The sequence below is a fragment of the Pinus tabuliformis genome, chromosome 7, assembly GCF_031772625.1.
Source record: "Pinus tabuliformis cultivar Carrire ecotype Pingquan chromosome 7, CPIR1, whole genome shotgun sequence".
Taxonomy (NCBI): domain Eukaryota; kingdom Viridiplantae; phylum Streptophyta; class Pinopsida; order Pinales; family Pinaceae; genus Pinus; species Pinus tabuliformis.
Window position 1 is genome coordinate 320,602,753 of NC_142293.1, and position 20,226 is coordinate 320,622,978.

General features: G+C 38.0%; 1 long non-coding RNA gene and 1 pseudogene across 1 annotated transcript; both read left to right on the forward strand.

Annotated features, from left to right (window-relative positions):
• Positions 1-846: 846 nt before the first annotated feature.
• Positions 847-1,299, forward strand: LOC149247224 (amino-acid permease BAT1 homolog pseudogene; annotated as a pseudogene).
• A 1,233-nt stretch (positions 1,300-2,532) lies between these two features.
• Positions 2,533-19,824, forward strand: LOC149247225 (uncharacterized). The gene is made up of 2 exons (XR_016265615.1): positions 2,533-2,646; positions 19,398-19,824. It is a non-coding gene; the product is annotated as an uncharacterized LOC149247225 (long non-coding RNA).
• The last annotated feature ends 402 nt before the right edge of the window (positions 19,825-20,226 follow it).

The following is a 20,226-nucleotide window of genomic DNA, read 5'->3' on the forward strand; positions in this document are numbered from 1 at the left end:
CTCTGTGAGCGTGCCAAATGTCTGGGATCACATGCGTGCGCACAATGAAATGCATGCTGCTGAATTTCCTTGCATGTGATCAACAACACTTCTCACCTTGTATGTTGCATGCCAACTGGTGGGATGGATCAATAAATTGTGTGGGTGCAATTTCATCCATCTGTAAATGTTTCACCCCCTGCTATACCTCTTCCTACTGCAACTCATTCTCTCGTCTATGCAGCTCTTGTTCTTCCTTAAGTTGCAGCTTCAACACATGCAGCTCCTTCTCTGTCTCTCTCTCTGCCTTTGCATAATCTTTGTGTTAAATTGGCAACTAGGGCCAAACTCCATGTGGGTCGGCTTATTTATGGCAGCTGATATTTTTATTGGATCCCTCTCATTGAGAGGTATAGGATTGATCCAAAGATCATCCAATTCCGATAAGTAATTATGGAGATATGAATTTGTTTTGTTTATGTAATTATAGTCAAGCCGACCAGCTCTTATGTAGGCTCTAGAAGCCCAACCGACGTGTCTATTCATCATCCTCATTTTGGTATAAATAGATGAGGATTTGATATCATTTGCACACACGTATTCTTGAGGTGATCTCCTCTCCACGTCTGGGTTTTTGGAGAAGGAGAGAACCAAAAGAATACACTGGCCTAAGAAGGAGCCCTAGCTGCAGTACGATGCCCTAATCCGTTGGCAATGGAGCAACTATATGCACAGCAGGGATATCACCAGCCCTCTTCACCAACTCGTCAAGCCCCAGTGTTAAGCTCATTGCTTTTACGTTCTGGTTCATAATCATTAACAGTCAGTCTAACCCCTGCAAGAGGCTGCTCACTTTTCTCGGATTCCATGGATTCCATCGAACATGACACCAGAGAGTCTTTGCTCGACGGTGCGGTCGACTCCGGATTTGCACGCCTGCTACAGATAGGCTATAAACAAGAACTCAAGCGTGATCTCTCGGTACTGTTGAATTTTGCGTTTTCGTTTTCCATTATATCGATTTTAACTGGCTTAACGACTACCTATACTACGGGGCTGACCTTCGGAGGTCCGGTGACTATGGTGTACGGATGGCTCATTGCTGGCCTTTTCACTCTCTGTGTGGGACTCTCCATGGCTGAGATTTGCTCTGCTTATCCGACGTCCGGGGGTCTTTATTACTGGAGCGCTATGCTGTCCGGTAAAGAATGGGGGCCCTTCGCTGCATGGATGACAAGCTGGTTTAACATAGTTGGTCAGTGGGCAGTGACAACAAGTGTAGACTTCTCTCTTGCTCAATTGCTTCAAGTAATTCTTTGATGCAGATATTCCTGTAGCAGTCTCGGTTCTTTGATGCAGTTCCTGTAGCAGTCTCGGTTCTTTGATGCAGTTCCTGTAGCAGTTTCGGTTCTTTGATGCAGATATTCCTGTAGCAGTCTCGGTTCTTTGATGCAGATATTCCTGTAGCAGTTTCGGTTCTTTGATGCAGATATTCCTGTAGCAGTCTCGGTTCTTTGATGCAGATATTCCTGTAGCAGTCTCGGTATACATTCTCAGCATAATCATAACAAGTACAGTAGTACAGGAATCTCGAATATCTCTGAAACTTCGGGGTAATTACAATCACACAGAACTAGGATTCATCTGATATTCTTCAGAGGAAATTACAGTGGTTCAGGACTTCGGACAAGTGTAGTGGTTCAGTACTTCGAATGAGTACAGTGGTCCTATATTTCTCGGATGGGTAACTCAGAAGTAAAGCCTCTCAATGATCCTTGTCTTGGCATAATGAACGATCTCATGAAGATCTCGGTGTAGGAAGAAAACACAGTCATGGTCTCAGTATATATGTAATGATGTTATCCAACAGAGAACACTCTGTCTTGGCATACCTCCAGATGCATTCAAGATCTCAATTATGGTCTCGGTATAGCATATACTGTCTTGACATATTTCAAGGTACAGTAATGATCTAAGCATAGTTATGATCTCGATCTTAAAGGAAAAATAGTCACAAGGAGAAGATCGATGTAAAGGAGCAGCATGTTAAATATTGCTGTTCTAAGGCATGGATAAGTATAGTGATGGAGGCAGCATGGTTGGATGCAGCATGGTGAATCAATTGAAGTATGAGGACTGAGAAGTGTGCCTTCACCTGAGTTCAGATCAGTAGTCCTTGTCATCGGAACTATCCGGTCATCTTCATGATGAAATATCTCTGATGTCTGATCTCTTATTTTGGCAAGTCAAAGTGTTGACTTCAAATGTATTTGTACCATCTCTCTCTCTGCTGAACTTTGAAGATAAAAGAAGAATTGATCAAGGGTTTCCCCACACATTGTGGGGTTTGTCCCTGGCTCGCGCCATATCTTGTGTCCTCTTGCATTGGCTTGTCTTCTGCGTTTTATATTTATGTTCTATCTGCAGTTTATCATAATGCTGATGTGATTGCTAATTGTGAAAATTTAAATAAATTGCTCTAGCATAGAACATACCTAATCTTAACACTTTGTGTCGCATTGTCACCTCATGTATCTATGTTACTATCTGGCAAGTTGTCAGGGATCATTCTTGTGGAGGAATTATTGCTTATGCAAGTGAATGACATGAAGAGGTTCCTGATTTACGAGGAATCAAGTGGAAGAATAGTTGTGACAAATATATGAGGTCAGTATCATGTGTTTATGAGTCGATATTATGTGATTATATTATTTCTATGTTATGGACAGGCTATACTGAGGGATACATTAGCGAAATGAAAGAAGTGTGGTTTACAACATGTTGGGACAAGCATGGATAAGACACTGGAAGCAAGGTTGCTTGGTAGAGGTAGTGTGGTTTTAGATGTGTGGTATTATTGTTGTGTATATGTCATAAATGTTGTACATGTTACATCTGGGATGATTGTGTGCATGCAGTATTGTGCATATTTTGTGTGTGTACATGTTGTTTATGTAATTAATGTATAGGGTGTTAGTACAAATAATGTTGTATGAATGTTTCATATTCAGTGCTTGGTATAGATGGTGTTATGTACATGTTGGATATATGGTGTTGTGTACATATTGCACTGTGTGCATGATGGATATGCATTGTTGTGTGCGTATGGTTCTCTGTGCATGTTGGATATGTGGTGATATGTACAGATGATGTTATGTACATGTTGGATATGCAGTGATATGTATATATGGCGTTGCATGCCTGTTTTACGTGTGGTATTATGTACATATGTTGTGGTGTGTATGATTGTATAAGTGGTGATGCGTAGATGTTGTACAAGTGGCAATGTGTGCAGGTAGTGTTGTATACATGTGGTGGATGTGGCGTTGTGTACATGTAGTGTTGTGTACATGTGTGCATGCAGTACTGTATACTTGTGGTATTGTGTACACATTGTACAGGTGGTGCAGTGTACATGTGGCGTTGTGTACACATTGTGTAGGTGGTGCCATGTACATGTGATGCTATGCACATGTGGTGCAGGTGGTGTTTTCTATAGGTGGTATTGTGTACGTGTTGTATATATGGTACTGAGGTATGTGTGGTATTACGTGCATGTCATACATGAGGTGTTGCTGGCATGCAGTACTATGTATGTGCATTGTGTAGTCATGATATTGTGACATTTGTATTCCCTATGCTCCACTTTGTGTCGTACATGTATTTTGTTGTGTTGTACACCAAGTGTAAGTACATGTATTGTGTGGTGATGTACATCAGGTATAGATGTATGAGTTGTGTTGTATATCGGGTGTATGTGTATGCATTTGTGGTGTTGTATGTTGTGTTTGGATGCATGTCCTTTGATGTACATTGTGTACATATACGTGTTGTGTCGTGTTGCACACTGGACATAGGAGTATGTATGGTATTGTGTTATGCACTGGGTATAGGTGTATGTGTTGTATATCAAGTGTAGGTGCATGTATCACATGGTGTCGTATGTCGTGTGTGGTTGTATGTGTGTGATGCACACTATGGGTATGTGCACATGGTTGTGGAGAAGGCACTAGATGTTGTCATGTGTGACAAATGATCTAGAGTGCATATGGAATAAGGGAAAAGGAAGAAGCTAAGGATTGATTAAAAGATAAGTATCTCATTTCAGTTTTACTATGCATGTGATTTATGATTTTGGTCTATGATGATTACATGTGATCTATGATTCTGGTTTTTAATGGTTACATGTGATTTATGATTTTGATCTATGATGGTTTTTTTTCGAGCTGACCTAATGTGATATGTTATACATGATGAGTTGGTCAAAGATATAGTTTTACTTTTTGTCATAGAGAGTGAACAAAATTGCAAATGTACCTTATTGACAATCCACCAATGAGGTATGATTTGAATTTATTTTAAATCTAATGGAAATTATGTGCTTGGAATAGGAATGCATGAACATGCCTGGTTGTGTGGTTTAAATCGATTGCGAGAATTTGCAATAACAAAAATAAATTGGAACATGCAACAATATATGCTAGTAAAGCACTTGAGGAGCGGGGCCATTGTGGGACACTAGTACCCAATAGTGTCCATTGTTTTCCATGAGCATGCTATGACTAGTATGATGGTTTGAAGAAGGGATATGCTTTGGTTTTTGTATCTTCCGATGCGAGGAAGCCTTGCCAAGGGATGGACTGCCCGATATGGGGTGCCAATGGAACTTGGAAGGTGAGTGACTGCATAGAAAGGATTGACCAGATTGCTTGAGGGACTATGTAGCAGAGAAGAGAGGGTCAGGGACGGATTTGTTTTGATCATTAGCATTACCAGATGGAATCATATGCACATTTGGAGTGCATTCTGGAATAATGAGTTAGTAACTTATCACTGAGAGGACAAGTGGCATAGGATTGTGGCATTGGACATTGGATGCAGATTTTACTTTGCAATGGATTATGGACTTCTTGGGAATGAGGTGAATCATGGTATTACCTTGAGAGTGGAGGTGTGAGCCTCTGGATTCCCTTGTTGCGGATGCAGACATCATATCCTTTTATGTGTTGGTTGAGTAGATGCATATATATGTGTGTGTGTGTACATTATTGTAAATACTATATCAAGATGGATTTATAAAGCTCCATAGACAATATGGTTATTTTTTTGTTGAAGCAAATGTAAGTGTATATGTGGTCATTGTAAATATCATAATGAGCTGTTTTATAAAGCTCCACTCTGCGGTATGCTGTCATGATGTTTTTCTTTTGAGCATGTTTTTCATTGTAAATATTGCAATGAGTTGTATTATAAAACTCCATGGGAAGTATGTTTTGTTTACAATAGTCTTGTTGGTATAGGTGTCATTGAACACCGAGGATGGTGTTCCCCCAATAGGGAGGGTTCTGTAACAACCCTGGAGAAAAGGAAGGTGAAAGGTCACAGGTTTCATGTGAGGAGGAAAATGAAGGAAAATAATGGAAAATGAAGAAAATAAGGCCTCATTAATAAAAAGTCTTTTAAGGATAAGTGGGAAAGACTTGGTCAGTTCAGTTTTGGAGCTCTCTCATTATTCTCTCTCTCTCTCTCTCTCATACTCTTGGAGACTTAGATTTTTCTTGGAGCACTCTTGGAGGGTGTGGCATACTTGGATTTTTGGAGAAAGAAGGCAAAGGAAGAGCATCAAAGCACAAGAGGGCATCATTATCAAAAACTACAACATGTTTTACTTGCAGGTATCAAGTTGCATGTATGTTTTCCTCGCTAGTTTTGGCATGCATGTGGTTTCTTGGTTGTGATCTATTATTGGCATGGAGGATCGCCTGGATTAATAGTGGATTTCTTAGCCTTGCCATTTCCTAGATAACCATGGTGATTGTGGGTTTATTTTCATTTCTTTGTTTTAGTTGGTTCTCATTTTTACTTTAGCTTGGGTTGAGTTATTATTTCCTGGAAGCCTTGGTTGAAATAACACTCTGGAAGCCCTGTAACGGTTTGGGTTGAGTTACTAGTCCGAGAAGTCCTGGTCGGACAAATTCGCTGGAAGCCCTGTAACAACTTGGGTTGAGTTACTAGTCCTGGAAGCCTTGGTTGGAAAAATTCTCTAGAAGACCTTGGTGGGTTGAGTTACTAGTCCTGAAAGCCTTGGTTGGAGAAACTCTCTGGAATCCCGATGGCAATTGTGGGTTGAGTTACTAGTTCTGGAAGCCTTGGTTGGAAAAATGCTCTCGAAGCCCGATGGTAGTTGTGAGTTGAGTTACTAGTTCTGGAAGCCTTGGTTGAACAAACGCTCTAGATCCTGGCGGCATTCGTGGGTTGAGTTACTAGTCCTGGGAGCTGGGTTGGAATAAACACTTTAGAGCCTTGAAAGGCTGGGATAGAGACCGATTTGATGTTGGTTTTGTGATGTCTAACCATGAGGTGGAATCATTATTTGATTGGTTGAGGTGGATAGCCTCTGGAAGCCCTGGATGAGTTTTGATTGATGTGTTCTATGAGATCCCACATTCATGCCTTGAATATGGCACGAGGGTGAATGGTTGAAGAGAGATTTGGATTATCCATTATATGGTTGAGTGGAACATGGAAGTCCCATCATGGGTTTGGATTTGTCATCATTAATGAAACGTTATTTCTCCTTGTATCTCTATGAGCATTATGGTGGATTATATGTGGTTTATATGGTTGTGATTTCATTGGTATTTTTGTCCCTATTATGTTGGTTATTTACATGTTTTTATGACGATAGCCTTGAGTGGATCTCATCATGTTCTTACTTGTTATTGAATGATCATTGTATCAATGACGTAATGGATAAAATGGAAGCTAATGTGTTAAGGATACAAGGGTTCATAGCGATTCTCAGATAAGTATGAGATCCCTACACTTAATTATGTTGTTTACACCTGTAGGTTGCATATTTACTAAGTGTTTGATAATATGTTTGTCATGGTTATGCTTGGTTAGGTTAAGCCCTTGATCAAGTTTTGTGTAAGAGGCTTTGCCTTGGTGTCATTTGATGTATTAAACACTCTCATCAAGTTCTAGGCACTAGTTTGGAGAATGTCTCTGAAAAAGTGGCTTAAATATCATAGTCTCTGGCACAAAACTGGTTGATAGAGACTACAGTCTCTCCATTACAGGCACTGTGGGAGAGACCATAGGTTTACAGTCACACACATGCCTTTTCATGGGAGAAACTCTAGGTTTAGTTCAACTAAATTCTAGGCTAACTCAGGGATTGGGCAACTGGATTGGTGGATTAGCTCTTGCAGGTCTTGAAGCACCTGCGGGAGGTCTGTGTGTTGTGTTTCCATTGATTCCATTTCCTTAAGGTTACCTAGGAAGTTGAATCATATCACAGTAGCCTCTCGTCGCATGTTTACCTAGGTTGGTTGGTTGCTTGGGTAGAAGTGGGAGGAGGGTGTTACATTGTGGGTTCACTCATGTATTTGGTGAACAAATGACCATATATGTGCTATGCAGTGAACTAGCTTAGTCAAGTGACGGTTAAGCCAACCAAGTTGTATTGGAAGGAAACCAAGCATGTGTTTAGATACCTCTGAGGCATTACTTAGTATGGTTATGGTAGATACAGATAGAGGGAGTGAATATTCATGGCTTCATTGATGCAGATTGGGCAGGGAGTCCATCTGATAGGAAGAGCACACTAGGAGGGATATTTATTATTGGGTCAAAAATTGTTTCTTGGTACAACATGAAATAGAGATAAGTTGCAATCAATTCAACAGAGGTAGAGTACATGGCTACTAGTCAAGTAGCTTGTGAGGCCATCTAGATGAGGAAGATTCTGGTTGTTTTGTTTGGTTAGCAAATGGATCCAACTGTGATTTAATGTGGGAATTAAGGTTGTATCAAACTCTCTGAAAATCCAGTTTTCCATGATTGGTCCAGGAATATTGATTTTGATATCATCATCTTCAAGATTGTGTGGAAAGGATAATTATGTTGTTGGAGTACAGTCCCGCAGAGGAGTAAGATGAAAATATTTTGACAAAGGAATTGTTAAGATGAAAATTAGAGTTTCACAGAGATAGGATTGGGGTAGATGATAATCCCTTTCTTTTTGAGAGGGAGTGTTAAAAATATCAATAAGAAATACCAATTTAATTTGTCCTTGAATTAAATTGTGAATTGAATTATAATTCTATTCTCATAGCAACTTGTAATAGTTCATTAAGTTAAATTGACTTAATTGGCTTAGGAAATTCAAGTTGGAAGTCTATCTAGAGTCATGTAGAGTGATCCCTTAATTTTAGGGGCCCAGGTTGAGTTCTTTGGAGTTGTAATTAGAAAACTTAGTCTAACTGAGTTATGGTCAGTTAAGCTAGTTCTAACTGTTGGAGGAACTAGTAGAGGTCTAGTAGTGGAGTAGTGCACCAGTGCATCACCAATATCACAACAGTTAACTGAATTTTCACTCATAAATAACTCATGCATGCGAGTTTAGAGGAAGACCCAATTGAGATTAGAGTTCAGGGGCAGTGTACTATCAATTGTATAATTTTTTGAGTTTTACAGATCATATATGCAATCAGTTGAGGACCTATGTTTGGATTGCACAGTCATAGAGAGTGGATTTTCCATTAAATATGGGTTGATCCCTCTAGGAATTTTGCAAGGAAGTAGGAGCCTAACAGGCAAAAAAATTGGCTAAGTGTTGGCTTGTGAAGTAGAATAATAAATTGTGTTAGTGCATGAATTATTCGAGTTGAACAAGCATTTTATTTTCTTCTCAGATCTTCTGGTTAATGCAATATAGATAGTCAGGGTCTTTAGCATTTGCTTTCCCCAGAGAAATGTTGTGTTATGTGTGATTGATATTATTCCTCTTTCTTCTTATTGTTTTCATCGATCATTTTTGGTTTCCACTGAGAATATTAGAACAGATTCTTGTCTTATGTTTTAGCAAACCACATAAGATGTTGAATCTACAGAAAAATCTACACTTTTCCCATTACTTTGTTGATTTGTTTTTCTTAATTTTCTTGTTTCAAGTTGTTTATTCTAGTTTTGTTTCATGCATTGCTTCCATCTAATCCAATGCTTTGTTTAGTCCATATATAATCACTAGTATCATTCATTGTTTGTGTATCTTATTGTAGGATTCAATCAATTGCAAGATAAGAAAATTTCGACCCTTTTGCTACCAAATTCAACACACTACTAGACCATAAATTAAATAAACATCCAATAATGGGGTGAGTTGGAAGTAAATGTAATAAGGAATTAGTTACAATTGATTAATAACTCACACATGATAGAATATAACTAGCTCCAAAATAGGACCAAAAGTCAACTTACAAGGGGAGAGAGAAAAATGGTAGTTAACTACTAAAACTTATGGAGGGATTGCACATTCACAATAGGGATCCCTATGCATGAGGGAATGTGCATTAATGTAGTGGGATTTTCCATGTCACCCTATAACCAATGCCCAATGAGCACCACATGACATCCTAGGTGGAAACCTTGCTGAAAGTAGCCCTTTTAAAAATAAAAGGCCTTTAAAATATAAAACATGCCAATTGATACTGAACTTATGGTAGTGAATTAAATATGTCGCATGTGCTCCTAATAATGTATAGAAGAAGGTATAGTGATGGCTAGAGTGTAGGTCCCAATGAGGTTCCAATGAACTAATGAGTGCAATATACCCCAATAGGAACTACACATTCACATAGACATGGAGTATGCCTATTGATTTTATGTGGAAATTCACGCCTTTTTTATATTCTCTTTGTTATTAATTTCAATATCTTGTTTTGTGTTTTTCTATCTTTCTTTAGCATCTTGAAGCATGCTTGTGTTTTTTTGTCAATTTTTATTAAGATTGTAGTAGTGGACAAATTTTAGAAGTAATAACTTTCTTTACCACCCTTCTATCTATCTAGAAATCTTCATTAACATGTATTTCTATTGGTATGATTTTTCAGGATGTGCATTCAAGCACTTTGATCTTAAGGTAGACATTGTAATTTGTTCACTTAATGTTTAATCATTATTTTGAGTGTTGCTCTATGTTGAGCATGGAAGGAATTACACATCATCTTCATATTGAGTTGTAAAACATTCATTTCAACACAAAACAATCATGATGCCCTTTTCAAATAATGAGATTAATACTAGCAACAAATAAGTGTCCCTAAAGCCAATAACCTTGCGTTGATATAAAACTAAAAATTTCAAAAATCTACAGAAGAGAAAATACACTAAAATAACCTTAAGATGAGATAAAGCATTGACATAATGCAACATAGGGGATTTCTCATAAAAATCAATAAAGTAAGAAGTGCACTTTTCTCTCTCTTAAGAATCAACCAATGTTTACATATTTCATAACATCTATTAATATTTTTGTACAAACTAGGATTATATTATGACCATAATAAGTTAATTATAATTAGATCACACTAGGATAGAAACATTTTTCTTAAAACCGTAAAAGATACTGCAAAAAAATGAACTCCCACAAGATTGTTAAGATAAATAGTGTACATGTAAAGAATACACATATGTGTAATGTATTTACAAAGAATAAAATACATATTCAAGATGTCATGTCTAATCACTTGTGCATTGAGTTTAAGTTTTCTTTAAAGTTATCATATTACATGTTTTTTACATTTTCTTTTAAGAATATAAATTTGTATTTATTGAGGTTTATTTTAAATAAATTAGGTAAAGCATTACCCGGATGCGGGTGATCCCTCCAGCAATGAATGAAGAACTCCGCCGAACAGACAGCTAGCCTAACGGATGGCAGGCCGGCGGACTGCATGGTACAGGCGGTAGATGGATTTAACAAGTTCAAGGTGGGAGATTTAATTCTGTTGCAGCCTCGAAGTCGGCTCGAATTCATTTCGAGCATGGCGATTCTGATTGTACTATGGCTCCGGGACATGGATCCGCGTAATGCCATTAATGGTTCAGGGTATAATGGGGCTAAGTCGCCTCAACTTTGCTGCAGTGTCATTTGGGTTTGGTTGCTCGATCGGTGCTGGAGACACCCTGAGTTTTTTAGAGCTCTCTCTTCTCCTGGTCCACTTTATCTCATTTGCTTTCCCTGGTTCTTTGCCCTTGCTACTATGCCGCGCAGACGAGGCATCCCTCGCAGGGGAAGTCACTCAGGAAATAGAGGAGGCCTTGTTCGATCTGCGCCTCAGATTGTTGCTCCTATTACCTTTGCTCCGCCCTCGTCTCCGTCGTTGGAACATGATGGGATTCGTCCGAATAGTTCTTATCAGACTGCCAGGTTCTCTTTCCAGAGTCAGCTCAATAGGCCCATCGTGACAGTCAATTTCACAGTACTTGTCTCTGAAGAGGAGGGCAATTCGTCTAGCTCGGCTCCTTCTGTTTCCCCTCCTTCTCAAGATGACAGCATTTTGCTCGGAGATCTATCAGGACGAGTTTATCATGTGGACCATATGCACGAAGACGCCCCAGCTCCGGAACAGCCTCAGCAGCCGATTCCATTACAGGAAGACGTTATAGTTTGCGGGCCATCTCAACAAGATATTGGAGTTCTGCACCCGGTTACTCATCCGGATGGCGAGCCAGTTCTGGATGAAGATGGTCTAGTTACTTGGCTGGCCTCCACCAGCCAGGAAAAGGAGGATGCGCCAGCTCTACCAAGACATGTCGATGGAGCACAGTTACTTCTTGCCGGGTGGCTTTCTAGCTCATATGTTTTGTTTTTTTGTTTTTATGGTTTTGAGTCTGAAGTTAGGGGTAGATAACTGGTTTAATCTCAAGCTTCAGGCTATTATAGCTGAAAATCCAGACCTCTCTCTCTGTCTTACATATGATTATGCAGAAGGCTTTTTTGTAATGTCAGTCAATGCAGACCATGAAAATTGTAAGTATGGTAAATCTAGTCAGTATGTCTGCATTGTAATTTTGGATGAAGGGCTGCATTGTAATATCCCTGTTTTTCTGGCTGAGGACTAGCTTAGGCCTCCTCTGAGAACATAACCTTATTGTACATATTTTTTCACTTTTAATAGAATTAGCATTTACAGAGAAAAAAAATAAAAATTAGGTAAAGCATTGATATCAAATGTTTATTTTTTTAAATTCATCTTTCCAATTGTTGTGAATGTATTTAAATTTCTTTTTTATTTTGAATGCCAACTATCAATGTACATGAATTTGAACAAATTTGCATTAAATTTTACCAAATCTCTATTTAAAATAGAAATAAGACAAAGATAAAATTGTAAAAGATTAATTATAACCTACGAGTCAACTTCAACATGACTCAATCTCCTCAACATGTAGCTAGTCAACTTCGGTCCTAATCTTCTCAACCACCATTTACCTATCTTGCGTGGCATTTCGTTTGGCTCGTTCACGTGAGCTTTTAGCGGAATGTCTTGAAATTTAGCTGGATCTTGTATAAGAGTATTTTTTATTTAGATAATAGGTTGAGAATATATATATATATATATATATATATATATATATATATATATATATATATATATATATATATATATATATATATATATATATATATATATATATATATATATATATATATATATATATATATTTTTAAAAAAAGGCTACCTCAGCTCCATTCTATTTCTAGCTATTAAATTTCAAAATATTCTAAAATTTCACTTATGTCTACCACATTCCAAAATATATATTCCTATAAATATACGAGTTTCACTGCATCTTGGATTGCCTCTTCAGCTTGGCATCCCGGGAAATAGAGGAGGCCTTGTTCGATCTGCGCCTCAGATTGTTGCTCCTATTACCTCTGCTCCGTCCTCATCTCCGTCATTGGAACAGGATGGGATTCATTCGAACAGTTCTTATCAGACTGCCAGGTTCTCTTTCCAGAGTCAGCTCAATAGGCCCATCGTGACAGTCAATTTCACAGTACTTGTCTCTGAAGAGGAGGGCAATTCGTCTAGCTCGGCTCCTTCTGTTTCCGCTCCTTCTCAAGATGACAACATTTTGCTCGGAGATCTATCAGGACGAGTTTATCATGTGGACCATATGCACGAAGACGCCCCAGCTCCGGAATAGTCTCAGCAGCCGATTCCATTACAGGAAGACGTTATAGTTTGCGGGCCATCTCAACAAGATATTGGAGTTCTGCACCCGGTTACTCATCCGGATGGCGAGCCAGTTCTAGATGAAGATGGTCTAGTTACTTGGCTGGCCTCCACCAGCCATGAAAAGGAGGATGCACCAGCTCTGCCAAGACATGTCGATTGAGCACAGTTACTTCTTGCCGGGTGGCTTTCTAGCTCATATGTTTTGTTTTTTTGTTTTTATGGTTTTGAGTCTGAAGTTAGGGGTAGATAACTGGTTTAATCTCAAGCTTCAGGCTATTATAGCTGAAAATCCAGACCTCTCTCTTTGTCTTACATATGATTATGCAGAAGGCTTTTTTGTAATGTCAGTCAATGCAAGCCATGAAAATTGTAAGTATGGTAAATCTAGTCAGTATGTCTGCATTGTAATTTTGGATGAAGGGCTGCATTGTAATATCCCTATTTTTCTGGCTGAGGACTAGCTTAGGCCTCCTCTGAGAACATAACCTTATTGTACATATTTTTTCACTTTTAATAGAATTAGCATTTACAGAAATAAAAATTAGGTAAAGCATTGATATCAAATGTTTATTTTTTTAAATTCATCTTTCCAATTGTTGTGAATGTATTTAAATTTCTTTTTTATTTTGAATGCCAACTATCAATGTACATGAATTTGAACAAATTTGCATTAAATTTTACCAAATCTCTATTTAAAATAGAAATAAGACAAAGATAAGATTGTAAAAGACTAATTATAACCTACGAGTCAACTTCAACATGACTCAATCTCCTCAACATGTAGCTAGTCAACTTCGGTCCTAATCTTCTCAACCACCGTTTACCTATCTTGCGTGGCATTTCATTTGGCTCGTTCACGTGAGCTTTTAGCGGAATGTCTTGAAATTTAGCTGGATCTTGTATAAGAGTATTTTTTATTTAGATAATAGGTTGAGAATATATATATATATATATATATATATATATATATATATATATATATATATATATATATATATAATAGGCTACCTCAACTCCATTCTATTTCTAGCTATTAAATTTCAAAATATTCTAAAATTTCACTTATGTCTACCACATTCCAAAATATATATTCCTATAAATATACGAGTTTCACTGCATCTTGGATTGCCTCTTCAGCTTGGCATCCCGGGTGCAAGTCAATCACCGTTTTAGGGTTTTTTAAGGGATATCTATGGTATTATGCTTTTTTATTCGGCTAGATAATTATGAATTATGTTTTGGAGGTAATCTTGAAAATTTATCTTTAAGTTTTATTTTTTAAGATGAAGTGTTTGATGGTAAATTATTTTAAATTTAAAATAAATTAGTTTAGATATATTTTAATTTTGGATTTATTAAGTAATAAAATCAATTTGAAAATAGAGGTAGAACATTGTAGATTAATTTTATTAAAACGTTATACGTAGTAGAAAGGTCCATAAAGATTTGGAAGAAAAATTTGGAACATTGGACACAAAGACTCTTTTTATTAACATAAAATAAGTATACAAGAGACCGCTCGCTTGGTAGGGTCTGTACATATACATGGATGTTCCTTCATCGTGCTATAAGCCCTTGAGCTTGTGCAAAAGGTGTTGAGTCAACACTGGAAGGGTTATCCTCCCTTTAAGACTCAACACTAGAAGTATTATCCTCCCTTTAAGTGTAGGAATAGCCGAAACCCATGTAGGCAAGTTTCACTAGCCTTGCATTATAAGAAGCCTAGATATCTTCTGCTTGCATCAAGGTGTAGCTAGCTCAGCCCCGAAAGTATTTGCATCTTGCCATGGAGTTGCTTACATGCCTGCTTTGAAGCCTGAAACCTTTGGCATGTGGCAGGCGAGGTGGAAACCTTTCAAGAGTTCACACGTAGCCGGTGGTAGGTAAGGGTTGTAGGAACACTTATGCTAGCATGCATGGGATTCCTTGTTCGAGAACAGGAAATGCCGAAGGGCCAAGAACTCCTTGGAGTTGGATTGGCTCAAGCTCAAGAGGGGTAGCACCATAGGGCACCTTAATAAGCCATCGATGCCGACACCGAGTACTAGTGTTGATCCAGAGGTCTGCAGGACCTCTAAGATAATTTCATGGTCGAAATAACCAACTCAGAGAAATTATCGCTGGGTCGAGACTTGCTTTTACGATGGTCGTAAAGATCCTCATCCAATTCATTGTTTAAGGCAGGGTCTAGATCCCTTAGTTGATCCATGGTAGAGATTGAAGGCAAGCTCGATGTGGTGTAGGAGGGCAAGCCTTAAACTTATAACGAAAATTCAGCAAAACCTTGCACCGCTCCAAACCCTAGTTGTGGAGACTCTTCATTGGCGCGACCTGATTTTTCCTTTAACGCAATTGGATGAGGAAGTGACGACGTGGCTTGGAGGTACAAGCCCAGAAGATTACCCTGAAGGATTACGTGGTGTAGTTATGGGATCAATGTAACAACCCTGGTGAAAATTCCATGTAATAAAAGTTAATAAAAGGAAAAAAATATAGCTATGAGCAATGGGACACTTATTCCAAGCTGAATGTTAGGAAAGACATCTTAGGGGGTGTTCATTTAGTTGTTTATGGCCAAGGAATTTGGCAAAGGAAATGGCTAAGGCTTTGTAAAGGAAAAATGACATTTTTTGGCACATTTATTTATGAAAATAATGGAAATTAGGAGAAAAGTGAGGTGAAAGGCCACAAGTTGCATGTGAAGAGGAAAATGAAGGAAAATAATGGAAGATGAAGCAAATAGAGGCATCATTCATAAAAAGGCTTATAAGGATTAGTTGGTAACCTTTTGTCAGTTCAATTTTGGAGCTCTCTCTCATTATTCTCTCTCTCATACTCTTGGATTCTTAGAGTTTTCTTGAGCACTCTTGGAGGGTGTGGCATACTTAAATTCTTGGAGCAAGAAGGCAAAGGAAAAGCAGGAAACCACAAGTAGGCATCATGATTAGTAGCTACATCATATTTTCTTACAAGTACCGAGTTGCATGTATGTTTCCTTTGCTAATTTTGGCATGCATGGCACATGCATGTGGTTTCTTGGTTGTGATCTGTCATTGTCATGGAGTATTGCCTCGATTGAGAGTGGATTGCCTAGCCTTGCCATTTCCTCGATAGCCATGGTGATTGTGGGTTTATTTTCACTGTTTTATTTTTGGTTGGTTCTCATGTTTTCTTAGTTTGGGTTGACTTCATGGGGGTTTCACTGGGGGGCAATACCATACCACGTGGGTTAATATTTGGGGATATATATTGAGGCAAAAATGACATAATATATTGAGCATATAAGTTTTTTTAATTGGGAAGGTGTATTGGGTTTGTATTAGTAGGGGGTTAAATAATGTAATTTTTAGAGGTATTCTCCAATATGTAGAAAAATTAAGGGTATTGTTTAGTATGCCACGAACATATGCTATATGCCAAAGGTTCATTGAGTGAAGCCCCTGTGGTTGAGTTATTAGTTCTTGGAAGCCTTGGTTGGACAAACGCTTTGGAAGCCCTGTAACAACTTGGGTTGAGTTACTAGTCCTGGAAGCCTTGGTTGGACAAACACCCTAGAAGCCCTTGGTGGGTTGAGTTACTAGTCCTGGAAGCCTTGGTTGGACAAACGATCTGGAACCGAACAACAGTTGTGGGTTGAGTTACTAGTCCTGGAAGCCTTGGTTGGAACAAATGCTCTGGAAGCCCTGGAAGGCTTGGATGGAGACCAATGTGATGATGGTTTTGTGATGTCTGACTGTGGGGTGGAATCATTGTTTGATTGGTTGAGGTGGATGGCTTTTGGAAGCCCTAGATGAGTTTTTATTGATGTGTTCTATGAGATCCCACATTTGTGTTTGGAATATGGAACAGGGGTGAATGGCTAAAGAGAGATTTGGATCAATCATTCTACAGTCAGGTGGAACGTAGAAGTCCCATCCCGGGTTTGGATTTTGCATCATTAATGAATGGTTATTTATCCTTGTATTTCTATGGGCATTTTGATGGATTATATGTGGTCTATATGACTGTACTTTCATGAGTATTTTCTACTGCTATTATGCTGGTTATGTATGTGTTTTATGATAGTAGCCATGCGTGGCTCTCATCATGTTTTTACTTATAATTGAATGATCAATGTATCTATGACCTTATGAATGGAATGGAAGTTGATGCATTGAGGCATCAATGGTTCTTAGTGATTCTCAACTAAGTATGAGACCTCAGAACTATGAATTACACCTATAGATTACACATTTGCAATATGTTTGACGAAATTCATATCATGGCTAGTAGGGGTCTAGTTAAGGTCTTGAAAAAGTATTTGATTTAGTACTGTCATTTCCATGTTATCTTACTGATTTGAAGAGATGGATCAACTCTAGGTAGTAAGTTGGGCTTTGAGCCTGAAAAGGGGGCTTAAATCTCGGGGTCGCTGGCACAACACTAACAATTCTGGTCCACAGTTGCTGGTAGGCAGGCTTGTGAGAGCGGCTTTAGGTTTTGGCCGCTCCCTTGCCCATAGCATGAGAATGACTATGGCCTAAGAGACCTCATAAAACAGTGGGACCCAGGGATAGGTTGTCTAAGTGGTGAACTTGTCTTATGAGGGTTCTGTTAATGATGTTGGATGCCCATATGGTGTGTTTACATCGGTTCCACTTCCTTAATGTGACTTAGGAGGTCAAATCATACCATAGTGGCCTCTCGTCACATGTTTACCCCGACTAGTCATTTGCTTGGGTAGATGTGGGAGGAGGGTGTTACAATCGACCACGATGATGTCAGCTAGGATGCGATGGCTGACACACTAGCCCAAAATTCCTATGATTGTTCAAGAGGTGGACCCTCTTGACAGGTCAGAAACAGGTTGATGCGGTGAGTGGAGGCCCTGCACACACACACACACACAAACATATATAAAAATGTAGAGTAACAACTCTAGCTATGAGGCCCTTATTACAAGTTGGGAAGTCAAATAGAGTTTGGAGGAAAAAAATAAATAAATATGTTTTACCCCATTCCTCTAAGAGTATGAGGGTTTGGGTGATGTTACACATCCGTTGTTACAACATCTGCTTCTTAATCCACTATTACCTATGTTTGTGATTCTCAATTTTTTTTCTTGATCCAATAAGTGTTTGTGTTGTGTTGGGTCGCAGATACACCTCTTTGGTTGCCCACTTTCAAGCTTTGACAAACAAAATGAAATGACTTTGTACCCCCTCAATTGTTACAACATTAGTTGTTACAACATCCGTTGTTAAAAAATCCGTTGTAATGGTCACTATTTCAGTAGGTTCAATAGTAGCAGTTGTTATAACATAAATGATTATAACAATTTTAGCATTTTCAACGGTAATTGGTGTTACAACATCAATTGCTACAACATTTTCAACATATTTAACATTGACAAGTTGCTATGACATATATTTTTACAACATTCGTTGTTGCAACATATGCTTCTCAATATTTTCTTACTTATGTTTTTGCTTTTCAACTTGTTTTCTTAATCCCTCAAGTGTTGGTATAGTGTTGGGTGGCATAAACACCTCTTTGGCTTCCCACTTTCAAGCTTTGACAAGCAAGATAAAATGACTTTCTGTTACAACATCTGTTGTTACAGAATTTGTTGTTACAACATCTACTGTTACAACATTTGTTGTTACTGCATATGCTTCTCAATCCGATGTTACTTACATTTGTGCTTCTCGATTTGTTTTCTTTATCCCCCAAGTGCTAGTGTATTTTTGGGTCACAGAAACACCTCTTTGGCTACCCACTTTGAAGCTTTGAAGAACAAGATGAAATGAATTTCTACCCCTTTTATTGTTACAACATTTGTGGTTACAACATCTACTGTAATGGTCATTGTTTCAGTAGTTTCAATAGTACTAGTTGTTATAACATCAACTTTTTCAGTAGTTTCAACATTTTCAACAGTAATTGGTGTTACAACATTTTCAGCAAATTTAAAATTGATATTTTGTTATGGTATTTGTTGTTACAACATCTACTGTTACAACATCCGCTATTACAACATTTGCTTCTCAATCCACTGTTACCTATGTTTGTGCTTCTCAATTTGTTTTCTTGATCCCCCAAGTGTTGGGGCTAGTGTTTGGTGGAAGAAACACCTCTTTGGTTGCCCACTTTCAAGCTCTAGAAAGCAAGATGAAATGCCCTGTTGTTACAACATCCATTGTTACAACTTTGATTGCTACAACTTTCGTTGTTACAACATCTTAGTTGTAACTTATTTGAAATTGTATTATCGTATGTGCACTTTGATATGGTGTAATATGGTTATTGTTTCATTTCATATGTTGTAATATTAGATATATAATAGATAAATTAATTATTGCATGAAATAAACAATAACTTTTCATTCTAATGCTTTTCTTTTTGTAGAACAAGGAGCTTCCAAAAGATCTGAATGATCCTCATCACATAGATACAGATCATGTTGGGTCTAATGCTGAGATGGCATATGATGCTCATGATGACACATATACAGATAACAACGATGTAGATGTTGATACAACAGATGATAATGATCATGATCATGATTACAATGGTGATGATGACCATAAGGCAATTGTTGGTAGCAGCTAGTGACATTCATGATCATATAGACTGTATCATGGATCATTTTTTATATATTGTTATGATGCCAATTTTCATGGCTACTATCATATGGATCATTTTCACGGTCTCGTGTACCATATTATGGAGTTGTATCTTTTTTACATGTAACATTTCGACTTATATCATTTGGACATGACGTATCATATTGACTTGTATCATTTTGTCTTACATAATTCATGATTTTTATTTATATCATTTGTACATGATGTATCATTTTGACTTATGTCGATTATTAGACATGCAACATTTTCACATGTTATTTTTTTTGAAGGAACAAGTATATTTCTATTGATCAAACTAGAATCTGGCCAATTCCATTACATTCAAAAGCATCAAAATTTCCAGAGTCCTCCAAAATTGCTATGACCAATATCTTTAGACATGCAGTAATGTTTTTTCCATATTTACTACATCATTCTTCTTGTAATTTCTCCAAAATACCCCATTAATACTTACATACCTACATAATATAATCTACCTATTACTATGAAATTAAATACCTGGTTCCCTCCACATTGTTCTGGCCGAGTTCCTTCATGGCAACCTTGTCTGCTTCCTCTTGTTGGAATGGTTCCGCTGCTCCTTACTGCCC